The sequence below is a fragment of the Dromiciops gliroides genome, chromosome 3 (genome assembly GCF_019393635.1).
Source record: "Dromiciops gliroides isolate mDroGli1 chromosome 3, mDroGli1.pri, whole genome shotgun sequence".
Lineage (NCBI taxonomy): Eukaryota > Metazoa > Chordata > Mammalia > Microbiotheria > Microbiotheriidae > Dromiciops > Dromiciops gliroides.
Window position 1 is genome coordinate 574,307,266 of NC_057863.1, and position 19,031 is coordinate 574,326,296.

The following is a 19,031-nucleotide window of genomic DNA, read 5'->3' on the forward strand; positions in this document are numbered from 1 at the left end:
TGTTCTTGAGATACTTATTTTCCCATTGCAGCTGCCATCTTCACACAGCCAGCCCACAACCACAATAGTTTTGATGCTTCAGAGCACAGACTTAATGTCCAGGGGAAATCAGTCTCCAAGCTTCTATATCATGAACAAAAAATACTTAGTTCTTTGATCAGCCCTCGGCTCTAAGCCTAACTCTGTCTCCAACTAGCTGTCTGATCCTGGGCAAGTCACTCATCCTCTCTGGGCCCACGTCTATATGTGCGTATAATTAGGTATGTTAAGTTTCAACTCAGAACAAAATGTGGAGAATTTATTTAGAATCTTGAAAGAAAGTGATTAGATGCATAGAATTGGTGTGCATCTGTGAACAATGTTACTGTGATTAAACTTTATATTATTACCGTAGGTCGCAACACACATTTCCACAATTTAATAAAGATGTAGTGAACATGGAGGAGATCCAGAAAACAAGGGAATAATTAAAGGGGACAGGGTAGGGATGGAGGTCAGAAACTTTATGAAGATTACCTTATTTATTAGAAAAAATATTAAATAAATGAAGAACTCTAAGTAATTGATTTTATGACCTTATGAATATAGTAACATATAACTATATGCAATAGAATTAGAAGTCCTTCAATAACTAGGAGTTCTAAACATTGTAAATCTCATGTAATTCAGTCACTAGCCTCAGCATATCCAAGCTTTGAACCATATTTAAGTGAAAATGAATTATAGAAAATGTGTAGCTACTACTGCTGGAAGACTTTTAATAACTGCCATTTTCTTCCAAGATGGTAGACAACCACAAATTAACATGGTACCTATTAGAAGTGTGACACATCTGGTCAAAACATGCCATCTCCTTCAAATAGTGTGCTAGCCACCATGCTAAGGCATGCTCCCAGAAAAGCCTCTTCATTTTATGTCTCCCTGACAAGGTATGCATTCCTCTAGGCCTGAGTACTTTCCCCACCAATCGTTCTGGCATGAATCCAAGTTCATCTCTAGTTCACTCTAGGGAGGTCAGGCCAGAGGCAAAGACTGGACAAATAAACACAAAGAGTACTTGCAAATAGATAAAAGTTTTTATTTCTTAAGAGCCAAGTAAAGGTTCTGGCCTCTCTTCAGGGACTTACATAGCTCCCCAGCAGAGGAGGAACTGGAACCAGATGGTGACATAGACCAATTTGGAGATCCACTTTGTTGAAAGTGGAATTGTGGAGAAACCATCAACAGATGGAAACGTGGAGGAGAAAAAGGTTTGGCATGAGAAGGAACCATAATATGGAAAAACAACTTGCACCATCCATCCTCACTGGTAGGACCTCACCTAAACTAATGTTATAAACCAGGAAGATTATAAGTAATCTTATGGGAGAAGAGGCCTACAATAAGGCTGGGAGGGAGTTACTCAACTCCAGCAATTCCTGAGTTCTTTTTTTGGAGGGGACATCTATAAGTTGAGATAACAACAGAAAGGGTAGGGATTACTAGAGGGGAGGGTTATACTGACTGCTTATGAGCTTAGATGGAAGGCTTTTGAGGTCAATTTTTTTTCCCCTAGCTTGTATAAAAACTATTCTATATTCTATATTTTGCCAATCTGAGTGTTTGCATGGAAGTTAAGGGTCCTTTGAGATACATGAACTATATTATGATATTCCCCAGGGAAACCCTGACTGGGGGCAAAATAAAATAACTCAAACCTGGCTAATATATAATAGTATTTTTTTGCAGGGCAATGAGGGTTAAGTGACTTGCCCAGGGTCACATAGCTAGTAAGTGTCAAGTGTGTGAGGTCGGATTTGAACTCAGGTCCTCCTGAATCCAGGGTTGGTACTTTATCCACTGTGCCACCTAGCTGCCCCTAAAATAGTATTTTTGATACACATTCAATTTCCTGAGAGGTAGCCTTAGCAAGTTATTTTCTTCTCAGTACCTCAGGCAATACTCTTTTAAAAAAATTAAAACATTTCCATATTAATCATTTTGTGCAAGAAGACTTGAATAAAAGAAAAAAAAAGAAAAAGTAAAAAATCATGTTTCATTCTGTATTCAATTAATATCAGTTCTTTCTCTGGAGGCAGATAGTATGCTTCATCATTAGTCTTAGAGATTGGCTTGGATCATTGCATTGCTGAGAATAGCTAAGACATTCACAGTTCTTCATCAAACAATATTGCTTCCTTGTGTACAACATTCTCCTGGTTCTGTGACTTCACTATGCATCAGTTCATGTGAGTCCCTCCAGGCTTCTCTGAAATTATTCTGCTTGTCATTTCTTATAGCACAATAATATTTAATTATAATCATATACCACAGCTTGTTTAGCCATTCACCAACTGATGGGCATCCCTTTGATTTCCAATTTCTAGCCACCACAAAAAAGAGCTGCTATAAATATTTTTTGTACAAATAGGTCCTTTCCCCTCTTTTTTTGGATGTCTTTGAGATATAGACTTAGCAGTGGCATTGCTGGATCAAAGGGTGTGCATAGTTTTATAGCCCTTTGGACATAGTTCCAAATTGCTTTCCAGAATGGTTGTTTCAGTTCACAACTCCACCAACAGTGGATAAGCACCTCATTTTCCCCACATACCCATCACCATCCAACATTTTCCTTTTTAGTCATATTGCCACTCTGACAGGTATGAGGTGGTACCTAAGAATTGTTTTAATTTGCATTTCTCTGATCAATAGTGATTTAGAACTTTTTTTATAGGATTGTAGATAGTTTTGATTTCTTTGTCTGAAAATTGACCAGGCAATACTCTTAAAAATTATCAATATATTTTGTTTTTTGCACCACCTACATGTCCTGATATATCCCTCTTTGTTTCCCTGTCTCAGAGCCATTCTTTATGACAAAGAATAAAAAAGGGAGGGAAAAAAGCCAGGTTATAGCAAAACTAAGCAACACCTCCCTAAAGTTTAATTTAAATAGTATTTTATACCCATAATCCCCCAGATTGGGTAGGGGGGTTCTGAAGCAACACTTTCAAGACCATAAATTATAGAATAGCTGGTGGGTATGTATTATAGAGGGGATTTCCTCCCTGGGAATGCCTTAGACAAATGACATCATAGGTCTGGTTAAAAAAAAAACCCAAAACATTATGAGATTATAATCTGAATCTGTGATTTGATTGGCATAAGGAAAATCTCTGTGAGTTGAGATGGCAGCTAATCTGTAGTGTTTGATAAGAGCTTCCTGGAATAGGGTCATGCAGCTGACTCCCAGGGTAGGTCTCTAACCATCTTGCCAAGCTGCCTTTTAGGAAATAATCTGGGTATCAGAAAGACTTAGACACTGCAGTTTTTTGTTTTTGTTTTTGTTTTTGAGAATGAAACTAGGCCTTGGCCAGATATGCAGTCTGTTAGGCATGGTAGAAGGCTTCCAAATTGTCCCATGAGTGGGGGTGTCATTTGCCTCTTAAAATATTGAAAAAGAAGACCCAATGTCTACTCCAATGCAACCTAAAAATTAGCCAGATAGTAGTAGTAGACAGCTGCATTTCTTATTGCCCCAATATCCCTGATGCAATCACCTCACAATCTACCAGATTCCGCTGTCTGGTTTAGCACAAGTCTGTACACGTTCTCAACTAGCACCCTTTCATTGTTGCCTCCCCTCATCAGCTGTCTCACCCTTCACAGTCTGGCTATTACAATAAGTACTTAATATCTGTTCTTGCCTTGTTGTGGGATCATTGTGTTGATTGCATGCTGTGCTAACATGAGGCAGAGGCGACTAACAAATTCAGGGCTCATCACAACTGACTCACCAGGGGATTCACAGTACGGGCATGGTGGTGAACCTCAAACATTTCAGAGATTCAGCCCATTGGGATGCTTTCCTCAGATTTCCTCTTGTTGTACTATTAAGTGCCCAGGAAAACATTAGCTGACAATGTGGCCTGGTTCTCCTTCCCTAGAGTTTCTTTTTTCTTTTTCTTTTAAGAGAGCATTTAAATATTGAATGGGATGTTAGCACCAGAATTCCATCTTCTTTATCCAGGCCTTTATATTGCCTGTCTCCCTTGCTTGGAATGCACTTCCTCTTCACTTTCACCTCTTAGCATCTCTGGCTTCCTTCAAGACTCAATTCAAAAACCACTTTCCATGTGAGACCTGTTCTGATCCCCCATCCCCAGCTTTGTGAGTACCTCCCCTCCAATGTAGATCCATACGTACCTGTTGCCTCCCCTCACTAGTTCAGCTCCTAGAGGTCAAAGACTTTTTTTTTCATTCTTTTTGTCCCCAGCAACTAGCAACAGTGCCTGACACATAGTAGGCACTTAATAAATAAATGCTCATTAATTGGTGGTGCCCAATCACAGTTTTTATCAAAGCACGGAGTGGGGTTGTTTTTCTTCCTTTGGGGGAGGAGGTAATGTTAAATGGTAAGTGTTGCGTTATTGTAAAATGTCCCAGTCAGGGGGTAATGAGTATCTAGTCTGCTCTTATGTAATTTTGAATGGAGGAAATTCCAAGAAGACAAGGCCTCTGCATGTTATATGCACTTTGTTTCTCTTTATATAATAGCACCCAGGGCAGCAGAATGACTCACTTATTAACACTATTTGAAAATGATGTCAGTTTAAACTAATTCTTTATCAGTCCTACATGGACTGAGGCATTTCACAAGCACACATAATTTGCTCCTCCATATGCCTGTCAAATGGTGTATTTTTTAATAATTTCTTTATGATTGTTTAATAGTAATTTTAATAGTATTTTATTTTTTCCCAATTACAAGTAAAGATAATTTTCAACATTCATTTTTGTAAGATTTTGCGTTCCAAATTTTTTTCCCTTCCTCCTCCCTCCCAAAGCCAGCAAGCAATCTGATATAGCTTATACATTACAATCATGTTAAACATATTTGAACATTAGATATACTGTAAAAGAAGAATCAGAACAAAAGGAAAAAAGCACAAGAAAGAAGAAACAACAACAAAAATAAAACAATGACAAAAGTAAAAATCGCATGCTTCAATCTGCATTCAGACTCCATAGTTCTTTTTCTGGATGTGGAGAGCATTTTCTATCATGAGTATTTTGGCATTGTCTTGGATCATTGTATTACTGAGAAGAGTTAAGTTTTTCACAGTTGATCATCACACAATGTTGTTGATACTGTGTACAATGTTCTTTTGGTTCTGCTCACTTCACTCAGCATCAGTCCACTTAAGTCTTTCCAGGTTTTTCTGAAATCTGCTTGCTCATCATTTCTTTCTTTCTTTTTTTTTTTTTTAGTGAGGCAATTGGGGTTAAGTAACTTGCCCAGGGTCACACAGCTAGTAAGTGTTAAGTGTCTGAGGCCGGATTTGAACTCAGGTACTCCTGACTCCAGGGCCGGTGCTCTATCCACTGCGCCACCTAGCTTCCCTGCTCATCATTTCTTAAAGCACAGTACTGCTCCATTACATCCATATACCACAACTTGTTTAGCTGTTCCCCAATTGATGGTCATCCCTTCAATCTCCAATTCTTTGCCACCACAAAAAGAGTAGCTATAGAAATTTTTGCACATGTGGGTCCTTTTTCCATTTTGTGACCTCTTTGGGATATAGACATAGTAGTGGTATTGCTGAGTCAGTAGCCTTATAGCCTTTTAGGCATGGTTCCAAATTCCTCTCCAGAATGGTTGGATCAGTTCACAACTCCACCAACAATTCATTAGTGTTCAATTTTCTCACATCTCCAACATTTATCATTTTCCTTTTTTTTTTGTCATATTAGCCAATTGGATAGGTATGAGGTGGTACCTCAGAGTAGCTTTAATTTCCATTTTTCTAACCAGTAGTGATTGAGAACATTTTAAAAAATATGGCTATAGATAGATTTAATTTCTTCATTTGAAAACTGCCTGTTCATATCCTTTGACCATTTCTCAATTGGGGAATGATTTGTATTCTTATATATTTGATTCAGTTCTCTGTTAAATAGTAATTATCCAAGTACATGTGCAGAAAGCTATGCTGGGTCTTAGATGAGTAATGATTATAATAGTAAACCTTTAAACACACAGACACACATATACATAGTCCTCCTTCAGAGGGGCAGCAGGTTTCTATGAATGCATGGCAGGATCCACAGTAGATAGTTTTATATGGAGGTAGTACCTTCTTCCTTAACAAAAAGGAACAGCATCTTAGCATGGGGCCATGGGATCCCAGCAGAAGCTTAGACATTAATTTTCTTTTTTTTGTGTGTGTGTGTTTTTTTTTTTTTTAGTGAGGCTAGTGGGGTTAAGTGACTTGCCCAGGGTCACACAGCTAGTAAGTGTTAAGTGTCTGAGGCCGGATTTGAACTCAGGTACTCCTGACTCCAGGGCCGGTGCTCTATCCACTGTGCCACCTAGCTGCCCCCTAATTTTCTAATAATAACAGCAGAATCTAGCTCAAATGAGATAATATTTTCACAGTGCTTTACAAATTTTAACTATAAATATAAGTTATTATTTTTCATTCCCTAAAGAGACTGCAATCTAGGAGATCTAGAGTAGGGACAGGCAGTCTTCATATGTAGATGACTTAACAGCCTTACTGCTCTCTGCATTGGTGAGTAATATTCTATGCCTTTTATTGCATCTTTGATTTCTCTTTTCCCATTGGCTCTCACCTCTCAACTTACACACACGCTCCATCATTCTAAATTAAAATTTTCTTCTAGTCATCTATTCACATGAGTGATTGTTCTACTTTTCCCCTTCCTTTCATTAGCGGATTTCACAATCTCCAACTCCTCTTCCTCACTGCCCCACTCGCTAATTACCCCTTCTATTTCCTATTACTACCACTTAACTGAAACTGCTTTCTTTGAGGTCACCTACTTGATCACAAGGTGCCACTAGGTGGCGCAGTGGATAGAGCACTGGTCCTGAAGTTGGGAGGACCTGAGTTCAAATCTCACCTCAGACACTTACTAGCTGTGTGACCCTGGGCAAGTCACTTAACTCCAATTTCCTTAAACGTCTGGGGCCATCTCTAATCATCCTGATATATATCTTGCCACTCGACCCAGATGGCTCTGGAGAAGGTAAGGCTGGTGACTTTTGCACAGCCCTTCCTCACTTAAATCTAGTTCACTGAAACACATGACATCACCCTGATATCATGGCCCTCTTTGAGAATAAAGGGAGGGCAGCTAGATGGCACAGTGGTTAAAGCACCGGCCCTGGATTCAGGAGGACCTGAGTTCAAATCCGGCCTCAGACACTTGACACTTACTAGCTGTGTGACCCTGGGCAAATCACTTAACCCCCATTGCCTAAAAAAAAAAAAAGGCAAAAAAAAAAAAGAGAATAAAGGCAAAATAGTAACAACTTAATCTTAAAATGTACTGGACTTCTTTCATTTCGCATCTTCCTTGATTTCTCTTTAGCCTTTGATACTTTTGACCTTCTTCTTCTTAAAATGTTCTCCCTTAGTTTCTTTGATAAATCCCTTTCCTGTTTTTCTCCTACATCTTGGTGTCCACTGTTCATTATTCCTCCTCCCACTATATAACATAGGTGTTGCCCTGGGTCTGTCCAATTCCCTTGCCTTGCCTTCCTTTTCCTTCCCTAACCTTCTCTTCCCTTCCTCTTTGTCTCTATTATTTTTATCTTTCTTATCTCATCCACTACTACAATTTCAAATATCTATATTGATGACTCCCCCAAATCAAATTTCATGTTGCAAAACATTTTGTACATAAAATCTCAATATCTCTACCATACTCCAGCCCCATATTTCAGCTACCATGACCTGGATGTCCCACTGGCACCTCAAACTCAACCACCCCAAACCAAACTCATTATCTTCTCTATTGAACTTACTTTTCTTTCTGACTTATTTCTATTAATGTCACCACTTATGCTCCAACCTTGTAGTTCAAGATTTGGTTCTTTCCTCTCCCATTTCCAAAGATCTAGTCAACTCTATTGATTCTATTTCTATGGTGGCTTTTACATGCATTCCTTCTTTTCTATTTCCATAGTTACCACCCTATTTCAAACCCTTCTCACCTCATATCTGGGACTATTGTAGTAGTCTCCTAATTGGTCACCAGTTTCCTGTCTCCAATCCTTACTATACACCAGAGGTGTCAAACTTAGGACCTGCAAAAGTCCAGAGTATAGTCAAACTAGATTAGAATGTAATTGGGAAATGTTAAAAAACACTAAAAAAAATGCAATACAACACAGATAATGTTGATTTATGGTTTTCTAAGTCAAATATGCTACTGGCTAGTAAGCACCATGACCATACACCATCACCAGATTCAGCTTTCTAAAACAAAGTTTTATGATATTATCCTCTTATTCAAATACCATTAATCATATTGCTTACTGAATAAAGGGCATATTTCTTACTCTGGCCCCAAACTACTTTTCTATCCTTAGTTCATTTAATTTAATATTTTTAATTTTGGGGGGGGTGAGGTAATTGGGGTTAAATGACTTACCCAGGGTCACACAGCTAGTAAGTGTCAAGTGTCTGAGGCCAGATTTGAACTCAGGTCCTACTGAATCCAGGGCCATTGCTCTATCTACTGTGCCACCTAGCTGCCCCATCCTTAGTTCATAACAATTCACCATCACATACCCTATGACTCAACCCAATTATACACTTTGTTGATCCCCATACACACTTTGTATCATATTCTCCACCCATCACCATGTTTTTGCTTATACAATTCCATGCATCTGAAATGCCTCCATCCCTAGCTAGATATTTATCTAAATTTCAATGCTCAAGTTAAAAGCCATTTCTTTGTAACTTCTAGGATTGCCCAAGCCAGAACCAATATTTCTTTCCTTTCAACTCTCATAGCACCTTGTTAATATACATCTCTCATGACACATAACACACTAGTCAAATGTGCCTTATGTCTCAATTATCTTGGAATAGCTTGCATTTGCTTGGAATTCCCTTCTTTTTCACTTTGGAATTCTTGCCAACACCAGTTCCTCTTAAGACTCAGCTCAAGTAAGCATCTCTTTCAAGAGACTTTTCCTGATGCCTACAGTCATTACTATCCTCTCCCAAAGTCACTATAGTGTATTTATCCTGTATTTACTAATTTGTGAACATTCTGCATCTCCCAATAGAAAGTAAACTTCTGGAGAACAAGGCCTATCTCTCTTTTGCAGTCCCTGGCACACAATAAGTGCTCACTTCCTTCCTTGCTTGATAGTCTAGTCAGTTGTGTACGTGCTTTATATCCTTATTAAATTGGGGAGCCAGGCTGGTTCAGGGGGAAGAAGCATGAAATTTGGTGTCAGAAGACCTGGACTTAAATCCTGGATCTGCTAACTTACTACTATGCCTGTGTGATATTGGGCAAATCCCTTTTCTAAGGTTCAGCTTCCTATCTGTGAAAAGTGAGAAAGTGGATAGCGTTCTGGGCCTGGAGTCAGGGATACCTAAGTTCAAATCAAATGTGTGACTGGAGGCAAGTCACTTGGCCTTGTTTGCCTCAATTTCCTCATCTGTAAAATGGATTGGAGAAGGAAATGGCAAACCACTCCAATATCCTTGCCAAGAAAACCTCAAAAACGGGGTCACAAAGAGGTGGACACAAATGAAACAGGTGAAAAACAACAGAAAGTTCTTTCCACATCTAAATCTATCATCCTATTTTAGTGATTGCCTTGAGAGCCAGAACAATGTTTTGTACATTTTTGTAACCCCCATAATGACTAGCGCTGTGTTTTGTGCATAGGAAGCCCTTAAAAACTGTTAGTCACAAGAATGCATGAGTAGGGGCAGCTAGATGGCGCAGTGGTTAAAGCGCCGGCCCTGGATTCAGGAGTACCTGAGTTCAAATCTGGCCTCAGACACTTGACACTTACTAGCTGTGTGACCCTGGGCAAGTCACTTAACCCCCACTGCCTGCAAAAAAAACAAAAACAAAGAATGCATGAGTGAATGGATGACCTCAAGATGAATAGAACAATTTTCTTCCTCAATTCTTTTCTGTAACTTGGTAACTTTGGTGGACCATCATAGGCCGACCACTTCAGTGTCATATACCTGTGCTTGGATATATTAGTCCCCAGTGGACAGAAACTCTCCCTCTTATAGGTCTCACAGATGCAAAACACTTCAGAGGCCTGTAACTGTTTCCTCCTGTGTCTGAGGTTTTCTTGGCTCTGAAAACTTCCTGGGTTTGCTGACATCATCCTGGTGTGGAGGAGGACTTGGCTGGCCTGCTGAGAACATATATGTAATTGAACAAGTTCTATTAAGAAAAAGGAAAAGGAGGGAAAAAACCCCAACGACCCAGCCACACCTTCCTAGCCATTGTTAAACACTATGAGTGTGTGAAGCCACATGGTGAGCTGAAAAGGAAGGGGTTACCCTGGGAGGTATTTCCTAAGCAAAGATTGTAAAAAGCCTTTGGGACTGGACGTGGTCAAGAGGAAATGAAGAGGTCATGTTCTTCCTTCAAATAGGGCTAGTCTGTTAGGAAGGAGTTGGACTTTGACACCAAAGAAAACAACGGAGAAATTAACAACAACAACAACAAACAACAACAATAACTCCTGGACTTTCCATAAAATCAGCAGGCCAGGAAGGACAAGGGCAAGGTCACATAGTCCATCCCCCTGCCTTCAGATGAGATCCCAGACAGACTAGGTTTCCAGAAAAGATTTCGCAACCTTCCTCTGTTAACATTCCAGTGGCTAACATTCCTTAGACTGGAAATTCTTTCTCATGTCTAACCTGAATCTCTCATGCTGCCACTTATATCCATTTCCTCATCTGGTCTAGTGGAAATGGAAAACAGCCTGTCGTCCCCATCCCCTGCATAATAACCTTTCAGCAACCTGAAAGCTGTTAATTACCATCTAACCTCTCTAGAATTTAAGCTCCCTTTAATGAAGAAATCTGAGGACCCATGGCAAACGCTTAGGGTCAGGAAATTGTTTTGAGATTACTAAAAACAAAACAAGCAACCCCCCCCAAAACAAAGCCCTTAACAACTGGCCCTCTTCAAGTACCCAAAGAAAAATCCCTCCCATGAAACACACACTTTTACACGCCCATTTTAAAGCAGAGGATAAAGCAGTGTTTGGGCTTTCCATCCCAGACCAGCTGTATTGCTCCTTTAAGATAATGAACACAATGGTAGTCTAACCCTAGAATTGCTCATGCAGGCCATCGTGAGCTTGCAGAAAGATGAATAAAGCTGCCTGATTGAGGTGGACCAAATGGTGGTGGTGATGGTGGGGAGGAGGGTGGGATGAATGGGAGGAGAGGGATAACCTCCCTTCAGCTTTATGCATTTTCCCTGTCTCTTTATTTCTGACTCAGGAGGCTGTCCCCACTGTGACACTCACACACCATGGAACAGAATAATTGTTGGCAAGGTCTAGGGGACAGTGCGCCAGACTGGGCGGGGAGAGCATTCCATTACTATAACACAATGCCCTAATAGGATACGAAATTCTTTTCATATTAATTCTTATACAATAGAAATTATTTTTAAAGAAAATTCCAGCTTTCACACTGGGCAAGGAGGAGAAAGGCAACCCCTCTTCACCAGGAGGTTTTTCTTCTTGCCCTGCCCTGCCCTGCCCTGGTGAGACCCCAGGCAGCCCCCTGGCTGCCTGTGCCTCAGTCACCAACTGGGTACAGCCCAGTTTCAGAGAAGTGATCAAGTGTAGCCTACATCTTCTCCCAGGAAAGCTTTTCTGGATTACTTCAAACTCAGAGGGGGAAATGGGTCATGTTCCAAGTCAGTGTTTATTCTTTCTGGCTACCGACCAAGGGGTAAAAAATTTGGATAAAAGGGGGTCAAGATCCTTTAATGTGCCCAATCTTGGGATGTCTGCGAAGAAATTCATGCTTGAAATTCTTGGTGACTCCAACCCTTAAGAGGGGGCTTTAGGGTGGGCCCTTTCTCAGCTGGCATTGTGAAAGACAGAAAATAGTATATTTCCTTTGTCATTCCCTATGGTGCCTACCACAGTGCCCTACACATGGTGGGTGTTCAATAAACATTGTTGACAGTCTGACTCATTGACTGGGCATGATGACTGGACTCCAAAAACCTGGATCCTATTTCCATCTTGGCTGTTAGTGAGCTTGGGCATGTCATCTTTTGCACCTTGGTTTCCTTTTCTGTAACACAAGCAGAGCTTATGTTGGGCAGAATCTAAGCCCTGAGACTACTTCAGGGTGGATACTTGAAGAAATTGAGCCAAGGCAAGCACCCAGAGACTTTGTCATAAATTTAAAAAAAAAAGAAAGAAAGAAAGAAAAGAGAAGAGCAGAGGACTACTTATGTATGATCTATCTCCTAAAGTCAAATCTCTAACTAAGATGTAAACTACTTGAAGGAAATGATTTGGATTAAACCTATACTCAGGAAACTCTTCTATTCATTCATTGAGCAAATATAGATAGTATTCCTTATATATAATATGTATATGTATGAATTTGCTGAATGTCCTTCCTAAGCACTCTCTCTTCTCCCTATCAATAATTTTTGCCAACTGTAAATAATTTCCCTAGTTGCAAAGGGATTCTTCTTTTGGTGGGGTTTTAGAGAGTGGACTTCATTCTATGAGTCCCTTTCACTCCATGAATAAATGCGATTATTCTTTTTCTGATGTCTTTCTTTAAAAAAAAACAAAACAAAACAAAATAAGGTTGTTCTGGTATTTTAATAGGAATAAGAGCTGTTTCAACAGTGTAGGAAAAATGTTATCAGATAAAAACAATAAAGCCAATGAATATTGGCATTTCTATAGGCACCCTTTAAGGGTCCCAAGAGTCACATAGACCTCTCCCTCTGATCAATAAACAGTAGGCCTGGCATTCTCTTCTGCCCAAATATCCTGGTTCCTGACAGTGCCAACCATATGAGTTTTGAGCTTAAATCCTCTCCCAGTCTAAGTGAGCTGGCAACAGGCTTTATAGGACATTCCACTGAAATCAGGCCATCAAGCACTGAAGACAAAGACCATTGATTCAAGCACACCAAACTGGAGTTCCTCTAATCAGATATATTAAATTTGCCATAATTCTTGATTGTTTCAGTGGAAAAGGGCAGCTAGATGGGTTCATGTTCTGGATATTTCATTCAGTCCCCCTAGGTTGGGGGCTTGGTATGTGTGTTTTTGGGGTGTGTAGTTGGGGGGCAGCCAGGGAGGAGTGGAAAGGGTAGAGATGGTTAGAAAGCTCTTTGTTGTTTAAGTAAAATGATTTTGCGCATCATCCAGGGAATCTTAAACTAGGGCCTGTGAACTTGTTTTTTTAAAATGTCAATAATTGTATTTCAAAATAATTGGTTTTCCTTCTAGTGCTATGTATTTTATGCATTTAAAAACATTATTCTGAAATGGGGTCTACAGGTCATCACCGGGCTGCCACAGGGGACAAGGACACCCACAGAAAGGTTAAGAACCCCTGATCTAATCTACACAACGGGTTCCAAGAGCTAGCCTTCAATGAGAAAAAAAAAAACTTTGGCTAAGGTGACTATGAACGTGTGTCTGTCTGTCTTCTGTTACAAGGACACCAGAGAAACTGGGATCTTTGGGTACTGAGGCAAAAAACAGGATCCTGAGGAACAGCCTTTGACTTCTCATGGTAAGAAACTGATCAACCCAGCGTGCTTCCCAAATTGCAAGCTTTGTCCTAGAGAGTTTAAAATGTAGGAAACTGGGGGACCGGCCTCTTTATCCCTTTGAGGGTGCCAAGTTTTAGCCGTGAATCTTTAACATTTGTAACCTTCCTCCATCATGTGACAGACACATGTGTTTTTAAACCTGAGAAACCTAAGTAAACTAAACATAAGTTTAACAGGGATGTTTCCTGCTCAGCAGCTAGAGCTGCAGTTTCTTGCTAAGCTTCCTCCGCTTCAAACAAGACCCTGGGTCACTGATGTCACTTCCTCTGTCTGCTTCGTTGATAACAGGATAAACCTGAACTAGCTATGAACCAGGCATTCCACTGTGTAATTCATGATTTCTCCCCATTGTAGGGCAGGATACGCCGCTCCAAACATTGTTTTAGTAGTCAGGGCTTCACACACACACACACACACACACACAGAGACACACATACATACATACTCACATGCATGAATACACGCACACACACACACACAGATACACACGTATGCAGTTTGCAAAGGAAAGCATTTGTAGGAACTTTAGGATGGGCTAGCAGAGACTGCTTGCAGGCCGTGTGACTTGTCCCCAGAATAGGCTTTGCAAAGAAGCTGGTGCCTGTTACAGCCTGGAGTCAGGCTGTTTCTGATCAGGAATGTGAAAGGCAGCTGGCGATGTTAAAAGGGCAGAGAATAAAGCAAGCAGTGTAAAATGAAGACACAATTAAGCAAAGACAGTAAGCTATGAAAATGTTTCTGTTCCTTCTTCAAGCTTGCTCTTGGGGTCCCTTTCAGAAATAAATGATTCTATTCTGTTCCAATTTTTTTCTTGGTGGGGGATTTTTAATTTGACCCAATGTGATGGCTTTCTTTTTATCATTGCCCATTTTAATAATAATAGTTAATAGCTTTACAGTTTACAAAGCACTTTATATATATATTCATATATAGATAGATAGATAATTTTATATATATAGTTATATTTTATGTGATCCTCATAACAACCCTACAGAGAAGGCGCTAGTATGCATTTTAAAGCTATGGAAACTGAGATTGACCAAAGTTACATGACTTGCTGAGGGTTCTATGGTTAGTAAGAAAGCAATCTAACTCAGGTCTTGCTGAAAACAAGTCTAAAACTCTCTCCTTCAGCTCAGAAGTACTGAGTCTGGTGTCCTCCCTTCTGAGGAAATCTAAGTTTGATCCATTGGCCTTGGTCTTTTGTCATACAGAGAGACAGCAGATTCCACTGAGCGTTCCCCAGATTCTTTCCTTCCAATACCCCAACACCGCTGTTTGCATTTTCTTCCTTTCCATGATCTTGCACAATAGTCTCTCTTTATTTCCTATGTATGCAGATATCCACATCTATATCTGTTTCTCTCTGTCTTGCTGTCTGTCTATCTTTCTCTTTATCTATCTACCTCCTGTTTTTCCCTTTGCCCTATGATCCTTAAGGGTCATGGATAAAGCCAGAGTGGAGGGAGTTACTCAGGACAGGCACAAATATTCCATCATCCAGGAGTTAAACCAATGGTGCCTTATCTCTGCCTATCAACCCAATATGGCCCTAAAGGTATAGGCTTATAGATTTAGACCTGGGAGGGACCATGGAGGGCATCTCCCCCAACCCCTCATTTTACAGATGAAGGATCTGAAGCCCAGAGAGGCGAAGAATCTTGCCCAAGTTCCCACAGGTAGGAATGGTAGAGTTGGATTTGAACCCGAAGTCTTCTGACTGTACCATGCTGCCTTTTACTACTTTACAGGAATCTATGCCCAGAGCTTATGGACTGTGATAAGAACTCCAGCCTTCTTTTCCACATGCTACCCTGCATGATATAGAAGTGTAGGGAACACACATGTCATCTCCACAACCAGAGCTAGCGTCCTCCTGGACCTGGAAGAGAAAAGAGAACTACAGGAGTTTGCACTGGATCATGAGTCTGTCATGATGGGCAAGTCCTAGCACCTCTTAATAACCTCCTTTTTCTCATCTGTAAAATGAAGGATGTGGAAAAAATTATCTCTCAGGGCCTTTCCAGCTCAAAAACTGGACGATTCTTCTACAAAATAAATGACTTTATTATTTATTCACACAAAAAGGAAAGTTACCTTAAAAGTCCCCTTGAGTTCAAGAGGCTTTACATTAAAAAAATTAATCATATGTCTCAGACAAACTTGGATAAATGATGTGTCAGAATATGTGTATCCGCCATCTTTTATTATTTTTCATCTTTCTTTTTTTTTTGCCTTTTTTGATCTCTTCCCTTCCCCCATAGATTTCTTTACATACTCATATGAATATTATGCTTATATTTCCTTTCTAGAGTCAACACTTTGATTCTCTAGGAATGCAGGAAATGCATTGCCAGTGTTGTAAATTTACCTCCCGCTTTTACGCCCCCCCCCAAAGCATTTCAGAAACCTTTGTTCACTAAAAGTTGAATCTATCTCCTACCAAGAGAGGGTCCCTCCTTTCATGGTCCCCTATACATTTCTGGGCTGCTTTGTGTAGGATTCAAAGAAAAATCTCAAGTCCTCTGATACTCACTCCATTTTTATTGATCTAAATATCTGGCCCTGTGATACTTTAGAGCCTTCTCCTTATACTGAAACTTCCTCACATAGTCTCTTCTTACCCCAGCTCAGTTACCGAATGGCAACAAAAACACTAGTTTAATATAGAGCTTAAAGTGCCAAGCATTTCACAAATACAGTTTCATTTATTCCTCAAAAGAACCTAGTGAGGTAGGTGCCATTATTATACCTTTTTTACAGATGAGGGAACTGAGGCAGAGAGAAGTTTAATGACTTGCCTAGGGTCACACAGCTAGGAAATGTCTGAGGCAGGATTCCAACTCAGGTTTTCTTGAATTCAGGTCCAGTACTCTATTTATAAACCTTTGATACATATCTCTTTTAATGATGTCTCTCCTCTCATTTCCCTCCTGAATGCCAAAGGTATGAGAAAGATAGAAAACAATCTCAGAGAGAAGAGTTTGGAGACTCATCTGTTTTGTTAACCAAGAAGAGAAGTGAGGGGAATGGTGCCATCACCCCCCAGCATGGAATGGAGTGAGGGAGATGAGAAAAGGAGGAGTTGAGCAGGAGGCATGATGGGAGGGCTGGACCATCTTCCAACTCCTGCTGATCCAAGTCTCCACACTCTGTTGCTATTATTTGATTTCATGTGTTGTGAATTATGAGGATACCAGACATATCCACTATCAAATGTTAAGTACTAAAATGTAATGCCAAACGTAAATAAGCAGCTTGGAAATTATCTTTTGATTTAGGTTATCCATATAATACTCCCTTGACTGGTGCTGATAATCAAGAATTCTATGTCAAGTTGCTTTAAAATTTTTTTTGGTATTGCTTCTTTGGGGGGTAGAGGGGCCTTTCCTGCGACTTTTGGGGGACTGGATCAAGAGTTGTACTGTGTAGGCATCTTCGATTGCAGATTGAGATCTCTTTTTCCTGGAGGGGCACAGACAATAGAACATCTTTTAGGATCAATCTCTTCTTATCATCATTGTTCAGTCAATTCAGTTGTATCTGACTTCTTTATCCCATTTGGGGTTTACTTGGGAAAGATACTGGAGTTGCTTTGCCATTTCCTTCTCCAGCTCATTTTACAGATGAGGAAACTGAGGCAAATAGGGTTAAGTGACTTACCCAGGGTCACACAACTAGTGTCTGAGCCCAGATTTGAACTCAGGAAGATGCCTTCTTGATTTCAGACCTGTCATTCTATCCATTGTGCCACCTAGCTGCCAAATATCTGCCAAGGGGTGATGGAAATCAGCCCTTTCTCCATGGATCATTGGATGAAAAGATCACAGGGTCCTCAGGACTCAAGATCCAGTGGAAGTAATATCACACAGCTAGATTCTGACCCAAACATATTACTATATGGTAAAAGATCTATCTGACCTAAAATTATTCAACATGCAAATATTAGAAATCCATACAGTATAAGAAGGGCTATTTCCTCACCATCCTGCCCCTCACTCTTTTCAGAGTTCTGCTTTGGCATGAGCAGTTGGTAAGGGTCTCAGAAGGAAGTGAGACACTACTATTCATTTCAGGACACGCTCTCACATGTCACCACATTTTTGGCTTACAAATAAATCCCAAACTGCATTGGGCTGATTTAGATGTTGCTTAGCAATGGAGCTTGTTTTTCTTTAAGACCCTACTGATCTACCAAGAAACTTAGTTAAGTGTTCAGAAGCTCACTGAGGTTAGTGTTCTCCCTCTTCATGTGGTGAAAAGTTCTCATGTTATAGTTATTTTTGATGTGGCTGCTGTAGCCAATGAAAGATTCTTTTCTTCTTTATTTTCAAAGTTTCAGGCTGGGCGCTTTTTGTTTCTCTTCAACATTTCCTCTTCAAGATAGCTCAAGAATAACCATATTTCTTCACTCTCCCAAGAAGCTTAGCCTTCTTTATAGTTGTTAACTCTATAGTCGTTAACTTTATAGTTGTTATTAACATGACAGATTATGGGAATGAAGAAAGTAAGTCACTGTCCTGCTGTCATCACTCCCTATTCCTTTTGTCAATGGTGAGCTTCCAAATCCTTTCCAACATGAGAATGTTTAAAAAATAAATAGCTGGGGGGCAGCTAGGCGGTGCAGTGGATAGAGCACTGGCCCTGGAGTCAGGAGTACCTGAGTTCAAATCTGGCCTCAGACACATAACACTTACTGGCTGTGTGACCCTGGGCAAGTCACTTAACCCCAATTGCCTCACAAAAAAAAAAAAAGAAAAAAAAGAGAGAAAAAATAGCTGGTATGTATATATCACTTTAAGATTGGCAAAGCTCTTTATATGCTATCTTATTTGATCTTCACAATAACCTTCGTAGATGGGTGCTTTTATTAATCCCATTTTACAGATGAAGAAATCGAGGCTGAAAGAGGTGCCCAGGGTCACATAGTAAATAAAATATCTGAGGTAGGGTGTGAACTCTCAAGCCAAGCCCTCTTGGCAATGCTCCACACAGCAGGCTCTAATAAGGATCTTTTGGTGAAGATTACCAGAAAACCAAATCCAAGGACTTTCCTCAAACCTCATACTCCCAAGACTTGTGTAGTATGTAATGCAGTTGGTTAGCTGTTCCTTCTGGAAACTTGCTTCAGCCCTTGCCTCTATGCAAATGACTCCCAAATCTAATTTTTGTAGACCTTCAGAATTGGAAAGGATCTCAGAAACAGCATATACAACTCAGGCCTGAATTGGTGTCTAGCTGATAAGTGGTCATCCAGACTTTGTCTGAAGAATTCCAACCCCCAGCCATACTTATAGAGCAGGAGGCCCAAATCCTTTATCATCGTTGTTGCTAGTCTCTGAATACCACTGCTCCTGAGAACTGAAAATGTTCCTCCAAGTGTTGTCTGACTTGGAAAGAGAAGAATG